At 48.3% G+C, this 19,942-nt stretch overlaps 1 protein-coding gene across 3 annotated transcripts in view; it reads right to left on the bottom strand.

Moving 5' to 3' along the window:
• WWC3 (WWC family member 3) overlaps window positions 1-19,942 on the bottom strand; it is a 617,369-nt gene that overhangs the window by 54,137 nt on the left and 543,290 nt on the right. The window lies entirely within an intron of this gene.

Genomic DNA, 19,942 nt, shown 5'->3' with positions numbered 1-19,942 from the left:
ATAGTGGGTCAGGCTAATAATTCGTCTCGTGTTGTCTCGTGCTTGGCGGCCGGGGATAAATCCTCATGCACCTATTTTTTATATGTCTCAGAGCCTTAATTTGAGTCACCTCATTGTTTGAAAGCACAGAATATAAACAATACAAGGCTCAATTTTGGCTTAAAGGACGGACATCTCAATAAACATTTCCGGGTATTACGTATGGCGTCACTTCCGCTATATGAACCGCAGACCACACTAATTATATACAGAGGCGGATATCATTCCCCTGCTCTGAATTAGCCGCGATCACATGACCGGAAGTTTCGGGTGCCGATTATATCACTTCCGTCAGGTGAACCTCAAGCCATAGTCACTAGGGAAAGAGAGGAAGCTATGGTCACATGACCATACGACTGTGACGCAGGGACGTTACCGAACGGGACATAACAGTTGTGCTCGTTGTCCTGGGAACCAATAGTCAATCCCGAAACGTCCTCATATCTAACTCCCCCCTCTTTGATGTCTTCTAATCAGTTTACACACGGCTCTTTCTAGACAAAAAAAACAATCTTAGTGCTACAAAAATAAGAATTTACTCACCGGTAATTCTATTTCTCGTAGTCCGTAGTGGATGCTGGGGACTCCGTAAGGACCATGGGGAATAGCGGGCTCCGCAGGAGACTGGGCACTCTAAAGAAAGATTTAGTACTATCTGGTGTGCACTGGCTCCTCCCTCTATGCCCCTCCTCCAGACCTCAGTTAAGGAAACTGTGCCCGGAAGAGCTGACATTACAAGGAAAGGATTTTGGAATCCAGGGTAAGACTCATACCAGCCACACCAATCACACTGTACAACTTGTGATAAACTTACCCAGTTAACAGCATGAACAACAACTGAGCATCACTCAACCGATGCTACATAACCATAACCCTTTGTTAAGCAATAACTATATACCCGTATTGCAGAAAGTCCGCACTTGGGACGGGCGCCCAGCATCCACTACGGACTACGAGAAATAGAATTACCGGTGAGTAAATTCTTATTTTCTCTAACGTCCTAGTGGATGCTGGGGACTCTGTAAGGACCATGGGGATTATACCAAAGCTCCCAAACGGGCGGGAGAGTGCGGATGACTCTGCAGTACCGAATGGGCAAACACCAGGTCCTCCTCAGCCAGGGTATCAAACTAGTAGAACTTTGCAAATGTGTTTGAACCCGACCAAGTAGCAGCTCGGCAAAGCTGTAATGCCGAGACTCCTCGGGCAGCCGCCCAAGAAGAGCCCACCTTCCTTGTGGAATGGGCTTTCACTGATTTTGGATGCAGCAATCCAGCCGCAGAATGAGCCTGCTGAATCGTGTTACAGATCCAGCGAGCAATGGTTAGCTTTGAAGCAGGAGCACCCAGCTTGTTGGATGCATACAGGATAAACAGCGAGTCAGTTTTCCTGACTCCAGCCGTCCTGGCAACATAGATCTTTAAAGCCCTGACTACCTCAAGCAACTTGGAATCCTCCAAGTCACGAGTAGCCGCAGGCACCACAATGGGTTGGTTCAAATGAAAAGATGACACCACCTTTGGCAGAAACTGCGGACGAGTCCGCAATTCTGCCCTATCCATATGGAAAACCAGATAGGGGCTTTTACATGACAAAGCCGCCAATTCTGACACACGCCTAGCTGAGGCTAGGGCCAACAGCATGACCACTTTTCACGGGAGATACTTTAGCTCCACTGTCTCAAGTGGCTCAAACCAGTGGGATTTCAGGACAGCCAAGACCACGTTAAGATCCCAAGGTGCCACTGGTGGCACAAAAGGAGGCTGAATATGCAGCACTCCTTTAACAACGTCTGAACCTCAGGCAGTGAAGCCAGTTCTTTTTGAAAGCAAATGGATAGGGACGAAATCTGGACCTTTATGGACCCTAATTTTAGGCCCATAGTCACACCTGACTGTAGGAAGTGCAGGAATCGACCCAGCTGGAATTCCTCTGTAGGGGCCTTCCTGGCCTCACACCAAGCAACATATTTTCGCCATATACGGTGATAATGTTTAGCTGTCACGTCCTTCCTAGCCTTTATCAGCGTAGGAATAACTGCGTCCGGAATGCCCTTTTCTGCTAGGATCCGGCGTTCAACCGCCATGCCGTCAAACGCAGCCGCGGAAAGTCTTGGAACAGACAGGGCCCCTGTTGCAACAGGTCCTGTCGGAGAAGCAGAGGCCATGGGTCCTCTGTGAGCATTTCTTGCAGTTCCGGGTTCCAAGTCCTTCTTGGCCAATCCGGAACAATGAGTATTGTTCCCACTCCTCTTTTTCTTATGATTCTCAGTACCCTGGGTATGAGAGGAAGAGGAGGAAACACATAGACCGACTGGAATACCCACGGTGTCACGGTGCCAGCTATCGCCTGAGGGTCCCTTGACCTGGCGCAATACCTCTTTAATTTTTGTTGAGGCGGGACGCCTGTTGTCTGACTGAATCAGCACTGGTTGGTCTCGAAGCAGAGGCTCCGCTTGACTCAGGGCGTTGTATATGGCCCGTAGCTCCAGGATATTTATGTGCAGACAAGTCTCCTGACTTGACCATAGCCCTTGGAAGTTTCTTCCTTGAGTGACTGCCCCCCACCCTCGGAGGCTTGCATCCGTGGTCACCAGGACCCAGTCCTGTATGCCGAATCTGCGGCCCTCGAGGAGGTGAGCACCTTGTAGCCACCACAGAAGAGACACCCTGGCCCTGGGGGACAGGGTGATCATCCGATGCATCTAAAGATGCGATCCAGACCACTTGTCCAGCAGATCCCACTGAAAGATCCTCGCATGGAACCTGCCGAAGGGAATGGCTTCGTATGACGCCACCATCTTTTCCAGGACTCGTGTGCAGTGATGCACCGACACCTGTTTTGGCTTTAGGAGGTCTCTGACCAGAGTCACGAGCTCCTGAGCCTTCTCCTCTGGGAGAAACACTTTCTTCTGGTCTGTGTCCAGAATCATGCCCAGGAAGGGCAGACGCGTCGCAGGAATCAGCTGCGACTTTGGAATGTTCAGAATCCAGCCGTGCTGACGCAACACTTCCTGAGAGCGTGCTACGCTGATCAGCAACTGCTCCCTGGACCTCGCCTTTATGAGGAGATCGTCCAAGTATGGGATAATTGTAACCCCTTGCTTCCGAAGGAGCACCATCATTTCCGCCATCACCTTGGTAAAAACTCTCGGTGCCGTGGACAGGCCAAACGGCAACGTCTGGAATTGGTAATGACAGTCCCGTACCACAAACCTGAGGTACTCCTGATGAGGCGGATAAATGGGGACATGCAAGTAAGCATCCTTGATGTCCAGAGACACCATAAAATCCCCCTCTTCCAGGCTTGCAATGACCGCTCTGAGCGATTCCATTTTGAACTTGAATTTCTTCAGATAAATGTTCAGGGATTTTAAATTTAAAATGGGTCTGACCGAACCGTCCGGTTTCGGTACCACAAACATTGTGGAATAGTAGCCCCTTCCCCGTTGAAGGGGGGGAACCTGTGAATTGCCGCCAACACTATCTCCCTTTCCATGGGGGAAGTTGGTAAGGCCGATTTTAGGTAACGGTGAGGGGGCGTCACCTCGAATTCCAGCTTGTATCCCTGAGACACAACTTGTATAGCCCAAGGATCCACCTGTGAGCGAACCCACTGGTGGCTGAAATATCGGAGACGCGCCCCCACGGCTCCTGGCTCCGCCTGTGGAGCCCAGCGTCATGCGGTGGATTTAGTGGAAGCCGGGGAAGACTTTTGTTCATGGGAACTAGCTGTATGGTGCAGCTTTTTTCCTCTACCCCTGCCTCTGGCAAGAAAGGACGCACCTCTGACCTTCTTGCTCTTCTGAGAACGAAAGGACTGCATTTGGTAATACGGTGCTTTCTTAGGCTGTGGAGGGACATAAGGCAAGAAATTTGACTTCCCAGCCGTAGCTGTGGAAACTAGGTCCGAGAGACCGTCCTCAAACAATTCCTCACCCTTATAAGGTAAAACCTCCATGTGTTTTTTAGAGTCGGTATCCCCTGTCCATTGCCGAGTCCATAAGACCCTTCTGGCAGAAATGGACAGTGCGTTTACTCTAGAGCCCAGCAGGCAAATGTCCCTCTGGGCATCCCGCATATATAGGACCGCGTCCTTGATATGTGCCAGGGTCAGTAGAACAGTGTCCCTGTCCAGGGTATCTATCTCCTCAGACAGAGTATCCATCCATGCTGCTACAGCACTACACATCCAGGCCGAAGCAATTGCTGGCCTCAGCAGTGTGCCAGAATGTGTATAAATAGACTTCAGGATAGCTTCCTGCTTTCTATCCGCAGGATCCTTTAGGGCGGCCGTATCCTGAGACGGCAGGGCCACCTTCTTAGACAAGCGTGTCAACGCCTTGTCTACCCCCCTGGGGGAGGATTCCCAGCGTAACCTATCCGTTGGCGGGAAAGGATACGCCATAAGTAATCTCTTGGAAATTATCAACCTCCTGTCGGGGGAATCCCACGCTTTTTCATATAATTCATTTAATTCATGTGAAGGGGGAAAAGTCACTTCATGCTTTTTCTCCCCATACATATAAATCCTCTTGTCAGGGACAGGATTTTCCTCAGAAATGTGTAATACATCCTTCATTGCTACAATCATGTAGCGGATGGCTTTAGTCATTTTAGGCTGCAACTTTGCCTCATCGTCATCGACACTGGAGTCCGATTCCGTGTCGACATCTGTGTCAACTATCTGTGATAGTGTGCGATTTTGAGACCCCGACGGCCTCTGCGCTGTAGGATCAGGCAAGGGTTGAGACCCTGACTGTCCCAAGGTTACAGTTTTATCCAATCTGTTATGCAAGGAGTTTACATTATCATTTAACACCTTCCACATATCCATGCAATCAGGTGTCGGCACCGTCGGCGGCGACACCACACTCAGCTGCACTTGTTCTGCCTCCACGTATCCTTCCTCATCAAACATGTCGACACAGGCGTACCGACACACAGCACACACACAGGGAATGCTCTGACTGAGGACAGGACCCCACAAAGGCTTTTGGGGAGACAGAGAGAGAGTATGCCAGCACACACCCCAGCGCTATATAACCCAGGGATTACACAGTACCTTAGTGTTTACCCTGTAGCTGCTGTTAAATATATTTCTGCGCCTAAATTTATGTGCCCCCCCTCTCTTTTTTACCCTCTATTGCACCTGTATACTGCAGGGGAGAGCCTGGGGAGCGTCCTTCCAGCGGAGCTGTGAAGAGAAAATGGCGCTGGTGTGCTGAGGAAGAAGGCAGCGCCCCCTCAGCGGCGGGCTTCTGTCCCGCTTTAATGTGTAAAAAATGGCGGGGGCTCGGGCATATATACAGTCCCAGACTGTATATATGTCTATTTTTGCCAAAAAGGTAATTAATTGCTGCCCAGGGCGCCCCCCCCCCCCCCGCGCCCTACAGTGACCGGAGTGTGCGGTGTGCTGTGGGAGCAATGGCGCACAGCTGTAGTGATGTGCGCTACCTTAAGTGAAGACAGGAGTCTTCAGCCGCCGATTTCGATGTCTTCATGCTTCTGCTGCTTCTGTTCTTCTGGCTCTGCGAGGGGGACGGCGGCGCGGCTCCGGGAACGGACGATCAAGGTTAGGTACCTGTGTTCGATCCCTCTGGAGCTAATGGTGTCCAGTAGCCTAAGAAGCACTACCTAGCTGCCGTGAGTAGGTTTGCTTCTCTCCCCTCAGTCCCTCGTAGCAGAGAGTCTGTTGCCAGCAGAAGCTCTCTGAAAATAAAAAACCTGACAAAATACTTTCTTTTCTAGCAAGCTCAGGAGAGCCCACTAGGAGCACCCAGCTCTGGCCGGGCACAGATTCTAACTGGGGTCTGGAGGAGGGGCATAGAGGGAGGAGCCAGTGCACACCAGATAGTACTAAATCTTTCTTTAGAGTGCCCAGTCTCCTGCGGAGCCCGCTATTCCCCATGGTCCTTACGGAGTCCCCAGCATCCACTAGGTCGTTAGAGAAATAAAAATTATGACATGCCAGAATCTATAATAGGACATCAGCATATAAATATTTAGACTGGACATATTGATCATCTACCAAATTGTGTATAAAAACTTCTACACATGATAAACCCTTAGTGGGGAAATATCATAGAAGGGGCGGGGGGTGCTGACAGATCAAGGGGAAATAATTGCACACACCAATAGATTCCCTCATTTTAGTATTACTGATCTTCATAATTAGTAACTAATAATAACCTACTTAATCTGTTAATTAATTAAAACCCCCATTATATGACTGAAGAAAGGAATGGATCTCAATTGGACAGATAAGAAGCAGGAGATAGAAAGACCATATTAGGATATGATCTATATCTATATTCCACCCGATAAGGCCAAATAGGTAATTTCGGTCCTACCCAAATCAAATTACAATATTTAGTTCGACCGACTCGTTTAGCCCATCTGGAAAAATCGTATTCATCCTATACATCCAGAATACATCCTGCCTACATAATTTTTTATATCTATTACCATCCCGTGGGGTCCGTAGTATAGATTCCAACCCAACCAATTTCAAGCACTTTGGATCTCCATTATGAACAACATCATAGTGTTTAGAAACACTATGGGGTATATGCAATTACCGGCGAATCGCGGCAATTTTTCGCCCGTTTTTTAATTCGACACAATTCGACCGTCGAATTCCGGCAAGTGGGTGCCGGAATTCAACATATTCAATAAAAAACGGATTCGACAGTCCCGCTGTCGAAAAACGGCCGATTTGACGGATTTTGATTAGATTTTTAAAAAACTGGAAAAAACACGAAAAAAAATTGCGTGGGGTCCCCCCTCCAAAGCATAACCAGCCTCGGGCTCTTCAAGCCGGTCCTGGTTCTAAAAATCCGGGGGAAAAACTGACAGGGGATCCCCCGTATTTTTAAAACCAGCACCGGGCTCTGCACCTGGTGCAGGTGCAAAAAATACTGGGGACAAAAAGAGTAGGGGTCCCCCGTATTTTTTACACCAGCATCGGGCTCCACTAGCTGGACAGATAATGCCACAGCCGGGGGTCACTTTTAAACAGCGCCCTGCGGCCGTGGCATTAAATATCCAACTAGTCACCCCTGGCCGGGGTACCCTGGGAGAGTGGGGACCCCTTCAATCAAGGGGTCCCCCCCTAGCCACCCAAGGGCCAGGGGTGAAGCCCGAGGCTGTCCCCCCCATCCAACGGCTGCGGATGGGGGGCTGATAGCCTTGAGAAAATTGAAAGAATATTGTTTTTTTCCAGTAGTACTACAAGTCCCAGCAAGCCTCCCCCGCAAGCTGGTACTTGGAGAACCACAAGTACCAGCATGCGGGAGAAAAACGGGCCCGCTGGTACCTGTAGTTCTACTGGAAAAAAAAAACCAAATAAAAACAGGACACGCACACCGTGAGAGTAAAACTTTATTTCACACATGTCGACACACACATACTTACCTATGTTCACACGCCGACCTCTGTCCACTTGTCCAAGTAGAATCCACGGTGTACCTGTGAATAAAATTATACTCACCTGATCCAGTTTCCTGTGGTCTTTTATTATAATCCTCGTACTTGGCAAAACAACAAAACGGCAACCCGGACCAAACGGACTGAAAGGGGTCCCATGTTTACACATGGGACCCCTTTCCACGAATGCAGAGACCCCCCCGTGACTGCTGTCACAGAAAGGTCCCTTCAGCCAATCAGCGAGCGCAACGTCGTGGCACTCTCCTGATTGGCTGTATGCGCGTCTGCTGGCAGACAGCGCATCGCACAGCTCCCTCCATTAGTTTCAATGGTGGGAACTTTGCGGTCAACGGTGGGGTTACCCGCGGTCAGCCGCTGACCGCGGGTGACCTCACCGCTGACCGCAAAGTTCCCACCATTGAATATAATGGAGAGGCTTTGCGATGCGCTGTCTGACAGCTCAGACGCGCATAGCCAATCAGCAGAGTGCCAGGACGTTGCGCTCGCTGATTGGCTGAAGAGACCTTTCTGTGACAGCAGTCACAGGGGGGGTCTCTGCATTCGGGGAAAGGGGTCCCATGTGTAAACATGGGACCCCTTTCAGTCCGCCTGGTCCGGGTGTTCGTTTTTTTTTTTTTGACAAGTACGTGGATTATAATAAAAGACCACAGGACACTGGATCAGGTGAGTATAATTTTATTCACAGGTACACCGTGGATTCTACTTGGACAAGTGGACAGAGGTCGGCGTGTGAACATAGGTAAGTATGTGTGTGTCGACATGTGTGAAATAAAGTTTTACTCTCACGGTGTGCGTGTCCTGTTTTTATTTGGGTATTTTTTTTCCAGTAGAACTACAGGTACCAGCAGGCCCGTTTTTCTCCCGCATGCTGGTACTTGTGGTTCTCCAAGTACCAGCTTGTGGGGAGGCTTGCTGGGACTTGTAGTACTACTGGAAAAAACAACATTCTTTCAATTTTCTCAAGGCTATCAGCCCCCCATCCGCAGCCCTTGGATGGGGGGGGGACAGCCTCGGGCTTCACCCCTGGCCTTTGGGTGGCTGGGTGGCCAGGGGTGACTAGTTGGATATTTAATGCCACAACCGCAGGGCGCTGTATAAAAGTGACCCCCGGCTGTGGCATTATCTGTCCAGCTAGTGGAGCCCGATGCTGGTGTAAAAAATACGGGGGACCCCTACGCTTTTTGTCCCCCGTATGGAATGATATCCGTCTCTGTATATAATTAGTGTGGTCTGCGGTTCATATAGCGGAAGTGACGCCATAAGTAATACCCGGAAATGTTTATTGAGATGTCCGTCCTTTAAGCCAAAATTGAGTCTTGTATTGTTTATATTCTGTGCTTTCAAACAATGAGATGACTCAAATTAAGGCTCTTAGACATATAAAGAATAGGTGTATGAATTATCTTGTTTTGATGACGATGAGGGTCACAAGTATGGAGCTCTATTATTCCCGATAACCCGGAAGTAGTTGAATTGTGTATGATTTTTAAAAGAATTAAACATTGTATAATGCTATATTTTATATATTAATACTTTATATATAAGGAGTCTGTCCTAGGATTCTATATAGAATGTACATTCTAAGTGTTTTTTGGAGATTTAGAAGGATTAGAAGGATTGAGTAAAACAGCTGTTGATTATCTGACCATTATGAAGGGTATAAATACCCAGATATCTCACTTTACAAACCACCTTTGATAAAGCTGCAGGACCTGCAGCGAAACGCGTCATAAAGGAAGCTATTGGGGTCACTATTCTTTGGAATCTACTGCCCAGTGTGCCCGGACCAGGACTGGACTTTGTTTTAGCAGAACAGCTGTGGTGAACACCATCAACAGAATTACCACGAATCCTCTACACTAAATGAGGACACCGCGATGCAGTGAGGACCCGCAAGCGTGGACTTTCTTATGAGTCAATTTCAAGGGACTATACCTGCAGCGGACAAATGTGGTAAATAACTGTTTACTTGTGGACTGCGCTGTCGGCCCTGTGCCACTAAATCACCTATCTGCTACCCGGTCTATACTAAACAGGAACGGATCACACAGAAAAGGCAGTTATTAATGTGACCCTTTTTAGTTTTTAGTGTAATTTTTTGTTTTATATATGTGGATGCTTATGTCAGTTAAGCGATTTTATGGTCTATTAAATATTATTAATTATTACTCAATCCTTCTATCTAAGTAATTGTGTATTAGCGCTGCTACCTGTTTTTTTTCTTTTAGGATAAAAAGTTGACAGATCTGATACGAGTGAAACTCACCATGCATTGCTATGCTTAATCTGCGGCTTTATATTCCCAAATACCTAGTACACAATGGGGGTAATTCCAAGTTGATCACAGAAGGAATTTTGTTAGCAGTTGGGCAAAACCATGTGCACTGCAGGGGGGTCAGATATAATATGTGCAGAGAGAGTTAGATTTTGGTGTGGTGTGTTCAATCTGCAATCTAAATTGCAGTGTAAAAATAAAGCAGCCAGTATTTACCCTGCACAGAAACAAAATAACCCACCCAAATCGAACTCTCTCTACACATGTTATATCTGCCTCCCCTGCAGTGCAAATGGTTTTGCCCAACTGCTAACAAAATTCCTGCTGCGATCAACTTGGAATTACCCCCAATAAGCAAAGTAAGACACACAATTGGGGAAAAGTATGCAGTCTGTGTAAATAGGCAAAAGACAGATCCTATGCAACTGATTTCCAACATGCATTGTTATGCTTTACCTGCGACTTTATACCTACAACACTACTGCACATGCGCATGACTGGAAGGCACAGTCTAAGTTACCAGGGATGAGAGCCCATGCTAGGGCTGTGGGACAGGAACGGCATCTCACAGCCCCTGGCATTATGGAGAGAAGAGCAGCGTGTGGGTGTTGCTATGAAGAGAGGGAGAGCTCATATCTGCAGTGTAACAGGAGAGCCAGCAGCTTCAATGAGAGATGAAGAGTGCAGTGTGAGAGCAACAGTATGCAGAGTACAGTAGAAGGAACCAGGAACAAAGGGGATCCCCACCTTCAGGGGTACCCAAGACGAAAGACGGGAGGTGTGAGTATTCAGGAGAGGACTACCTGGGTGAGCGGTAGGAAACTACGTGTGGCAGAAGGCCCCCAGTGATGAGTCCATGAGAGATCCCATTTATATAGGGGTATATGCAATTAGTGGCGAATCGCGGCAATTTTTCGCCCGTTTTTCAATTCGACACAATTCGACAGTCTAATTTCAGCAAGTGGGTGCTGAAATTGACCATATGCAATAAAAAACGGATTCGACAGTCCCGCTGACGAAAAACGGCCGATTTGACGGATTTTGTTCCGTTTTTTTTAAAAACGGGTAAAAACGGGAAAAAACTCGGAAAAAAATGGCGTGGGGTCCCCCCTCCAAAGCATAACCAGCCTCGGGCTCTTCGAGCTGGTCCTGGTTCTAAAAATCCAGGGGGAAAATGGACAGGGGATCCCCCGTATTTTTAAAACCAGCACCGGGCTCTGCGCCTGGTGCTGGTGCAAAAAATACGGGGGACAAAAAGAGTAGGGGTCCCCCGTATTTTTTACACCAGCATCGGGCTCCACTAGCTGGACAGATAATGCCACAGCTGGGGGTCGCTTTTATACAGCGCCCTGCGGCCGTGGCATTAAATATCCAACTAGTCACCCCTGGCCGGGGTACCCTGGGGGAGTGGGGACCCCTTCAATCAAGGGGGTGACCGCGGGTGACCTCACCGCTGACGCAAAGTTCCCACCATTGAGTATAATGGAGAGGCTTTGCGAGGCGCTGTCTGACAGCTCAGACGTGCAGTCAATCAGCAGAGTGCCAGGACGTTGCGCTCGCTGATTGGCTGAAGGGACCTCGGTGACAGCAGTCACGTGGTGTCCCGGCATTCGGGGAAAGGGGTCTCATGTGTAAACATGGGACCCCTTTCAGTCCGCTGGTTCGGTTGTTCGTTTTCTTTTTTTGCCAAGTACGAGGATTTATATCTGGACACTGGATTGAGGTGAGTATAATTTGATTCACAGGTACCCCGGATCGTCGGATCAGGAGACGTGGCAGTCGGCGGGTCAACATAGGTAAGTATGTGTGTGTCGGCAGGTGTGTAATAAAGTTTTACTCTCAAGGTGTGTGTCTCCTGTTTTTATTTGGGTATTTTTTTTCCAGTAGTACTACAGGTACCAGCGGGCCCGTTTTTCTCCCGCATGCTGGTACTTGTGGTTCTCCAAGTACCAGCTTGCGGGGGGGGGGGGGGGGGGGGGAGGCTTGCTGGAACTTGTAGTACTACAGGAAAAAAACAATATTCTTTACATTTTCTCAAGGCTATCAGCCTTCCATCCGCAGCCCTTGGATGGGGGGGACAGCCTCGGGCTTCACCCCTGGCCCTTGGGTGGCTGGGGGGGACACCTTGATTGAAGGGGTCCCCACTCCCCCAGGGTACCCCGGCCAGGGGTGACTAGTTGGATATTTAATGCCACGGCCGCAGGGCGCTGTATAAAAGTGACCCCCGGCAGTGGCATTATCTGTCCAGCTAGTGGAGCCCGATGCTGGTGTAAAAAATACGGGGGACCCCTACTCTTTTTGTCCCCCATATTTTTTGCACCAGCACCAGGCGCAGAGCCCGGTGCTGGTTTTAAAAATACGGGGGATCCCCTGTCCATTTCCCCCCCGGATTTTTAGAACCAGGACCGGCTCGAAGTGCCCGAGGCTGGTTATGCTTTGGAGGGGGGACCCCACGCCATTTTTTTCCGGGATTTTACCATTCCATCTAAAAAAAAAATATATATATATATATATATGTTTAAAATAAGATTTTACTCACCGGTAAATCTATTTCTCGTAGTCCGTAGTGGATGCTGGGAACTCCGTAAGGACCATGGGGAATAGACGGGATCCGCAGGAGACTGGGCACTCTAAAAGAAAGATTAGGTACTATCTGGTGTGCACTGGCTCCTCCCTCTATGCCCCTCCTCCAGACCTCAGTTAGGATACTGTGCCCGGAAGAGCTGACACAATAAGGAAGGATTTTGAATCCCGGGTAAGACTCATACCAGCCACACCAATCACACCGTATAACTCGTGATACTATACCCAGTTAACAGTATGAAATATAACTGAGCCTCTCAACAGATGGCTCAACAATAACCCTTTAGTTAGGCAATAACTATATACAAGTATTGCAGACAATCCGCACTTGGGATGGGCGCCCAGCATCCACTACGGACTACAAGAAATAGATTTACCGGTGAGTAAAATCTTATTTTCTCTGACGTCCTAGTGGATGCTGGGAACTCCGTAAGGACCATGGGGATTATACCAAAGCTCCCAAACGGGCGGGAGAGTGCGGATGACTCTGCAGCACCGAATGAGAGAACTCAAGGTCCTCCTCAGCCAGGGTATCAAATTTGTAGAATTTAGCAAACGTGTTTGCCCCTGACCAAGTTGCAGCTCGGCAAAGCTGTAAAGCCGAGACCCCTCGGGCAGCCGCCCAAGATGAGCCCACCTTCCTTGTGGAATGGGCTTTTACTGATTTAGGATGCGGCAATCCAGCCGCAGAATGCGCCAGCTGAATTGTGCTACAAATCCAGCGAGCAATAGTCTGCTTAGAAGCAGGAGCACCTATTTTGTTGGGTGCATACAGGATAAAAAGCGAGTCAGTTTTCCTGACTCCAGCCGTCCTGGAAACATACATTTTCAAGGCCCTGACTACGTCCAGTAACTTGGAATCTTCCAAGTCCCTAGTAGCCGCAGGCACTACAATAGGTTGGTTCAAGTGAAAAGCTGATACCACCTTAGGGAGAAACTGGGGACGAGTCCTCAATTCTGCCCTATCCATATGGAAAATCAGATAAGGGCTTTTACATGACAAAGCCGCCAATTCTGACACCCGCCTGGCCGAAGCCAAGGCCAATAACATGACCACTTTCCACGTGAGATATTTCAGATCCACAGTTTTAAGTGGCTCAAACCAATGTGATTTCAGGAAACTCAACACCACATTGAGATCCCAAGGTGCTACAGGAGGCACAAAAGGGGGCTGAATATGTAGCACTCCCTTTACAAAAGTCTGAACTTCAGGCAGTGAAGCCAGTTCTTTCTGGAAGAAAATCGACAGAGCCGAAATCTGGACCTTAATGGAACCCAATTTTAGGCCCATAGTCACTCCCGACTGTAGGAAGTGCAGAAAACGACCCAGCTGAAATTCCTCTGTAGGGGCCTTCCTGGCCTCACACCACGCAACATATTTTCGCCAAATACGGTGATAATGGTTTGCGGTTACTTCTTTCCTGGCTTTTATCAGCGTAGGAATGACTTCCTCCGGAATGCCCTTTTCCTTTAGGATCCGGAATTCAACCGCCATGCCGTCAAACGCAGCCGCGGTAAGTCTTGGGAACAGACAGGACCCCTGCTGTAGCAGATCCTGTCTGAGCGGTAGAGGCCATGGGTCCTCTGATATCATTTCTTGAAGTTCTGGGTACCAAGCTCTTCTTGGCCAATCCGGTATCGTTCTTACTCCTCGCCTTCTTTCTCTTTTAGCTTTTTGTTGAGGCGGGACGCCGTCATGTCCACCTGTGGCCTTTCCCAACGGTTTACCAACAGTTGGAAGACTTCTGGATGAAGTCCCCACTCTCCCGGGTGTAGGTCGTGTCTGCTGAGGAAGTCTGCTTCCCAGTTGTCTACTCCCGGAATGAACACTGCTGACAGTGCTATGACGTGATTTTCCGCCCATCGGAGAATCCTTGTGGCTTCTGCCATCGCCATCCTGCTTCTTGTGCCGCCCTGTCGGTTTACATGGGCGACTGCCGCGATGTTGTCTGATTAGATCAGTACCGGCTGGTTTTGAAGCAGGGGCCTTGCCTGACTTAGGGCATTGTAAATGGCCCTCAGTTCCAGAATATTTATGTGTAGGGACGACTCCTGACTTGACCAAAGTCCCTGGAAATTTCTTCCCTGTGTGACTGCCCCCCAGCCTCAAAGGCTGGCATCCATGGTCACTAGGACCTAGTCCTGTATGTCAAACCTGCGGCCCTCTTGAAGATGGGCACTCTGCAGCCACCACAGTAGAGATACCCTGGTCCTTGAAGACAGGGTTATCAGCCGATGCATCTGAAGATGTGATCCGGACCACTTGTCCAACAGGTCCCACTGAAAAGTTCTTGCATGGAACCTGCCGAATGGAATTGCTTCGTATGAAGCCACCATTTTTCCCAGGACTCGTGTGCAGTGATGCACCGATACCTGTTTTGGCTTCAGGAGGTCTCTGACTAGAGATGACAGCTCCTTGGCTTTCTCCTCCGGGAGAAACACTTATTTCTGTTCTGTGTCCAGAACCATCCCCAGGAACAGTAGACGTGTCGTAGGAACCAGCTGTGACTTTGGACTGTTTAGAATCCAACCGTGCTGTTGTTGTAAAATAGTGCTACCCCGACTAGCAACTGCTCCTTGGACCTCGCCTTTATAAGGAGATCGTCCAAGTACGGGATAATTAAAACTCCCTTTTTTCGAAGGAATATCATCATTTCTGCCATTACCTTGGTAAACACCCTCGGTGCCATGTACAGTCCAAACGGCAGTGTCTGGACTTGGTAATGGTAATCCTGTACCACAAATCTGAGGTACTCCTGGCGAGGATGGTAAATGGGGACATGCAGGTAAGCATCCTTGATGTCCCGTGATCCCATGTAATCCCCCTCGTCCAGGCTTGCAATAACCGCCCTGAGCGATTCCATCTTGAACTTGAATTTTTTTATGTATGTGTTCAAGGATTTTAAATATAAAATGGGTCACACCGAACCATGCGGTTTCGGTACCCCAACCGTGTGGAATAGTAACCCCGTCCTTGTTGAAGTAGGGGCACCTTGAGTATTACCTGCTGGGAATACAGCTTATTAATTGCCTCTAGCGCAGCCTCCCTGCCTGAGGGAGTTGTCAGCAAGGCATATTTGAGGAAACGGCGGGGGGGAGACATCTCGAATTCCAGCTTGTACCCCTGAAATACTACTTGAATGAAACAGGGATCCACCTGTGAGCGAGCCCACTGATCGCTGAAATTTTTGAGACGGCCCCCCACCGTACCTGGCTACACCTGTGGAGCCCCCGCGTCATGCTGTGGACTCAGAGGAAGCGAGAGAAGAATTTTGATTCTGGGAACAGGCTGACTGGTGCAGCTTTTTCCCTCTTCCCATCTATGCGCCTTTTAAAGTCAGCATCACCTGTCCAGTGACAGGTCTCTAATACCCTCCTGACAGAATGGACATTACATTCATTTTGGATGCCAGCCGGCAAAATATCCCTCTGTGCATCCCTCATATATAAGACGACGTCTTTAATATGTTCTCATGTTTGACAGGGTCACCGACCACGCTGCAGCAGCACGATCTGCAGGTCTCAGTCTAGTACCTGAGTGTGTAAATACAGACTTCAGGATAGCCTCCTGCTTTTTATCAACAGGTACCTTCAAAGTGGCTGTTCCTAAAACGGCAGTGCCACCTTTTTTGACAACCGTGTGAGCGCCTTATCCACCCTAGGGGATATCTCCCAGCGTAACTTATCCTCTGGCGGGAAAGGGTACGCCATCAGTAACTTTTTAGAAATTACCAGTTTCTTATCGGGGGGAACCCACGCTTTTCACACACTTCATTCATTCATCTGATGGGGGAACAAAACACTGCCTGCTTTTTCTCCCCAACATAAAAACCCATTTTTAGAGTGTTAATGTCAGAAATGTGTAACACATTTTTTTATTGCCGGGATCAAGTCACGGATGTTCCTAGTGGATTGTGTATATGTCTCAACCTTGTCGACACTGGAGTCAGACTCCGTGTCGACATCTGTGTCTGCCATCTGAGTGAGCGGGCGTTTTTGAGCCCCTGATGGCCTTTGAGACGCCTGGGCAGGCGCGGACTGAGAAGCCGGCTGTCCCACAGCTGTTACGTCATCCACCCTTTTATGTAAGGAGTTGACACTGTCGGTTAATACCTTTCACCTAACCATCCACTCTGGTGTCGGCCCCACAGGGGGCGACATCACATTTATCGGCATCTGCTCCGTCACCATATAAGCCTCCTCATTAAACATGTCGACACAGCCGTACCGACACACCGCACACACACAGGGAATGCTCTGACTGAGGACAGGACCCCACAAAGCCCTTTGGGGAGACAGAGAGAGAGTATGCCAGCACACACCAGAGCGCTATATAATGTGGGGATTAACACTATAACTGAGTGAAATTTCCCCAATAGCTGCTTGTATATATAATATTGCGCCTAAATTTAGTGCCCCCCCTCTCTTTTTAACCCTTTGAGCCTGAAAACTACAGGGGAGAGCCTGGGGAGCTTTCTTCCAGCTGCACTGTGAAGAGAAAATGGCGCCAGTGTGTCTGAGGGAGATAGCTCCGCCCCTTTTTCGCTGACTTTTCTCCCGCTTTTTTCTGGATTCTGGCAGGGGTATTTACCACATATATAGTCTCTGGGGCTATATATTGTGGTATATTTGCCAGCCAAGGTGTTTTTATTGCTGCTCAGGGCGCCCCCCCCAAGCGCCCTGCACCCTCAGTGACCGGAGTGTGAAGTGTGTATGAGGAGCAATGGCGCACAGCTGCAGTGCTGTGTGCTACCTTGGTGAAGACTGATGTCTTCTGCCGCCGATTTTCCGGACCTCTTCTTGCTTCTGGCTCTGTAAGGGGGACGGCGGCGCGGCTCCGGGACCGAACACCAAGGCTGGGCCTGCGGTCGATCCCTCTGGAGCTAATGGTGTCCAGTAGCCTAAGAAGCCCAAGCTGGCTGCAAGCAGGCAGGTTCGCTTCTTCTCCCCTTAGTCCCTCGCTGCAGTGAGCCTGTTGCCAGCAGGTCTCACTGAAAATAAAAAACCTAATTCTATACTTTCTTTCTAGAAGCTCAGGAGAGCCCCTAGTGTGCATCCAACCTCGGCCGGGCACAAAATCTAACTGAGGCTTGGAGGAGGGTCATAGTGGGAGGAGCCAGTGCACACCAGGTGACCTAAAGCTTTCTTTAGTTGTGCCCAGTCTCCTGCGGAGCCGCTATTCCCCATGGTCCTTACGGAGTTCCCAGCATCCACTAGGACGTCAGAGAAATAGATATGCTATTACCAATAAAAAAAACACCCAAAAAAACATGTTTTAAATTTGCCGCATTTGTACCATTGCAGAAAAGTCGAATTTGACAAATGTCGAATTTCAAAAAGTCGAATTTTGAAAGTCCGTTTTTTTGACGGAAAGTACTGAATTGCATTGTCGATTTTTTTTTTGGGCGAAAAAGTCCAGTTTTTCGTCAATTTCGGGAATTCGACCGCAATTGCATATACCCCATAGACTGCAGATATCCCCAAGCGAACTGGGGGAGAACGCACCAAAATGAATCTCAGTTTGCGGCCGCCGCACTACTGATCCCCAGAGATTGCGCTGGTATGTAATGTAATGCTGTCCCATCATTGTTTATGCTGTTATTGCCATTGTAGCGAATAGAAGGAAATGCTAACCTGATGTAACCCATATAAATATAGTGCTGGAGAGAGGAGAACAAGAAATTACATGTGATTGTCGTGATAACCCTGTTTGAACTGTGAATAAAGGTGCACAGGGGACCCAAAGCCAGAGACTACTAATTGGAAGACCGAACCACCCCCCACACAAATTCCGGATCGCCATATACGAATTGGAGGACTTAAATAGCAGATTGGACCGACAACTTCTACAATCCGCATTGCATGAGGAGCTCACCATTCAAAATCCAAGAGCACCGATTCCTCTAGCGGTAATTGCTATCCTATGGGACACTGCTTACCTCCTAAACATTCATATATACCGGACTCAGAACGATCTGGGAGATCAATTTGGAACGGACTCTTCCACTCACCGATTAATTTCAATTCTGGCCAATTGGGTAACCTCTTTTTATTATATCTACTGTATGATTTTATCAAGTTTTATTTATGTTGCATGCATTTTATGACATATTGATCATAAGAATTTAGTGATATTATCTGTTTATAATAAATTGTACTAGTAATATACCAACATCATTATTGTCAGAACGTATTTATTTAGCGCAGCCTTCCATTTTCCTTTGTTTATCTGAACTGTGAATAAACTGATTGCTTATGTGATGAGACAGCCTGGCGTCCAATGCTTTAAAATCACTGACGGAGCTGGCGCTGCCCGGCTATCACATTTTGGCATCCGCAAACAGGATCGGTACCAAAGATTTATTTGACAATTTGGGGAAAACGTTATTGGGAGGGGCCCATGAAAGCCACCTACCTCTTTTGACCCAGCAAACTGGGGGAGACAAGGGCTGGCACAGGCAGGTTCTAAGTGTTTGACAGAATTGCCAGAAGATGTTGGAACATTCATGATCATCTGTGACCCAGGACTGTAATTCACAGGAAAAAGGCAGCACATTGGACATTAGTGTGCGCCCCACATTCTAACACCCACCTGCTCTCATGAGACCAGGGCATTTATAATTTTCGCAAAATAATGTTAGTACAGTTTTCCTGCAAATGTGTTTTTCTCTTCTCTTTCTTCTTACAGTTTACTTCCACCCCTCTGTGTGCTATTCCTGTAATGATTACCTCCATTGGTTGCACACCCTGCCAGCAGTAACCTATGCAGTGCACCACACATGGCTGCCACAGACGGCTCCTCCTTGGGCAGGGTGTGCTTCATTTGGATCTTTCCATGCAGGGTATAGCATATTTCTACACACGTGTCAGTTTTCCCATACATGCATTTGGCCCTTGTATGGTTCATCTCCCACTGTGTAACCTTCGTAGTGTGCCCAACATGGCTGCACTATCTGGTGCGCTTGTGGATGGGATGAAAAATACATGGACCTGATGGTTTTGATGACCCTACTCTGAGCTTTAGGACTCTGCAGTCTCCCCATTTTGTGTTCTCTTCTAGGGGTGGACTATTCCACCCTGGGTAATCCTACGCGGTGCGCATAAGATAGCTGCCGCACCTGGTACCTTGTGAGGGTGGAATGCACAACCCTTGGAGGTTATTACCCAAAATGCCTACACCAATCATACATTATGCTTTCTGTGTGCTCAAGGTTTTTGTTTTATTGTCTGTGTGGTTTATCTTTTGATGTAATACTTACATCTTCTGTATTATGTGCATTGTTTGAGTTCTAGTTGGCGCCGCGGATGGCTGCCTCGGTGCTGCTCTGCCAAGCTGCCTTCGTTTTTAGTCTTACATGTATAATATGTCTAATATGTCGAGTCTATCGTACAGTTGCAATGTGCAGTATGAACTCATACGTGTAATGTTTGTAATGTATGCTACGTTTTTCCCCCTTCTTATGCTATGTATTCCTCCTTCATGTTGCTGCTTGGCAATGCATTGTACCACAAAAGTGTACATGAGTATACCTGGCCAATAAAGCTGATTCTGATTGACATGCTGCGGCCATTTGGGGGCAGTGATGGAGAAAACGGG

Source organism: Pseudophryne corroboree, chromosome 2 (assembly GCF_028390025.1).
Source record: "Pseudophryne corroboree isolate aPseCor3 chromosome 2, aPseCor3.hap2, whole genome shotgun sequence".
Lineage (NCBI taxonomy): Eukaryota > Metazoa > Chordata > Amphibia > Anura > Myobatrachidae > Pseudophryne > Pseudophryne corroboree.
This window is presented reverse-complemented; position numbering and strand designations above follow the sequence as displayed.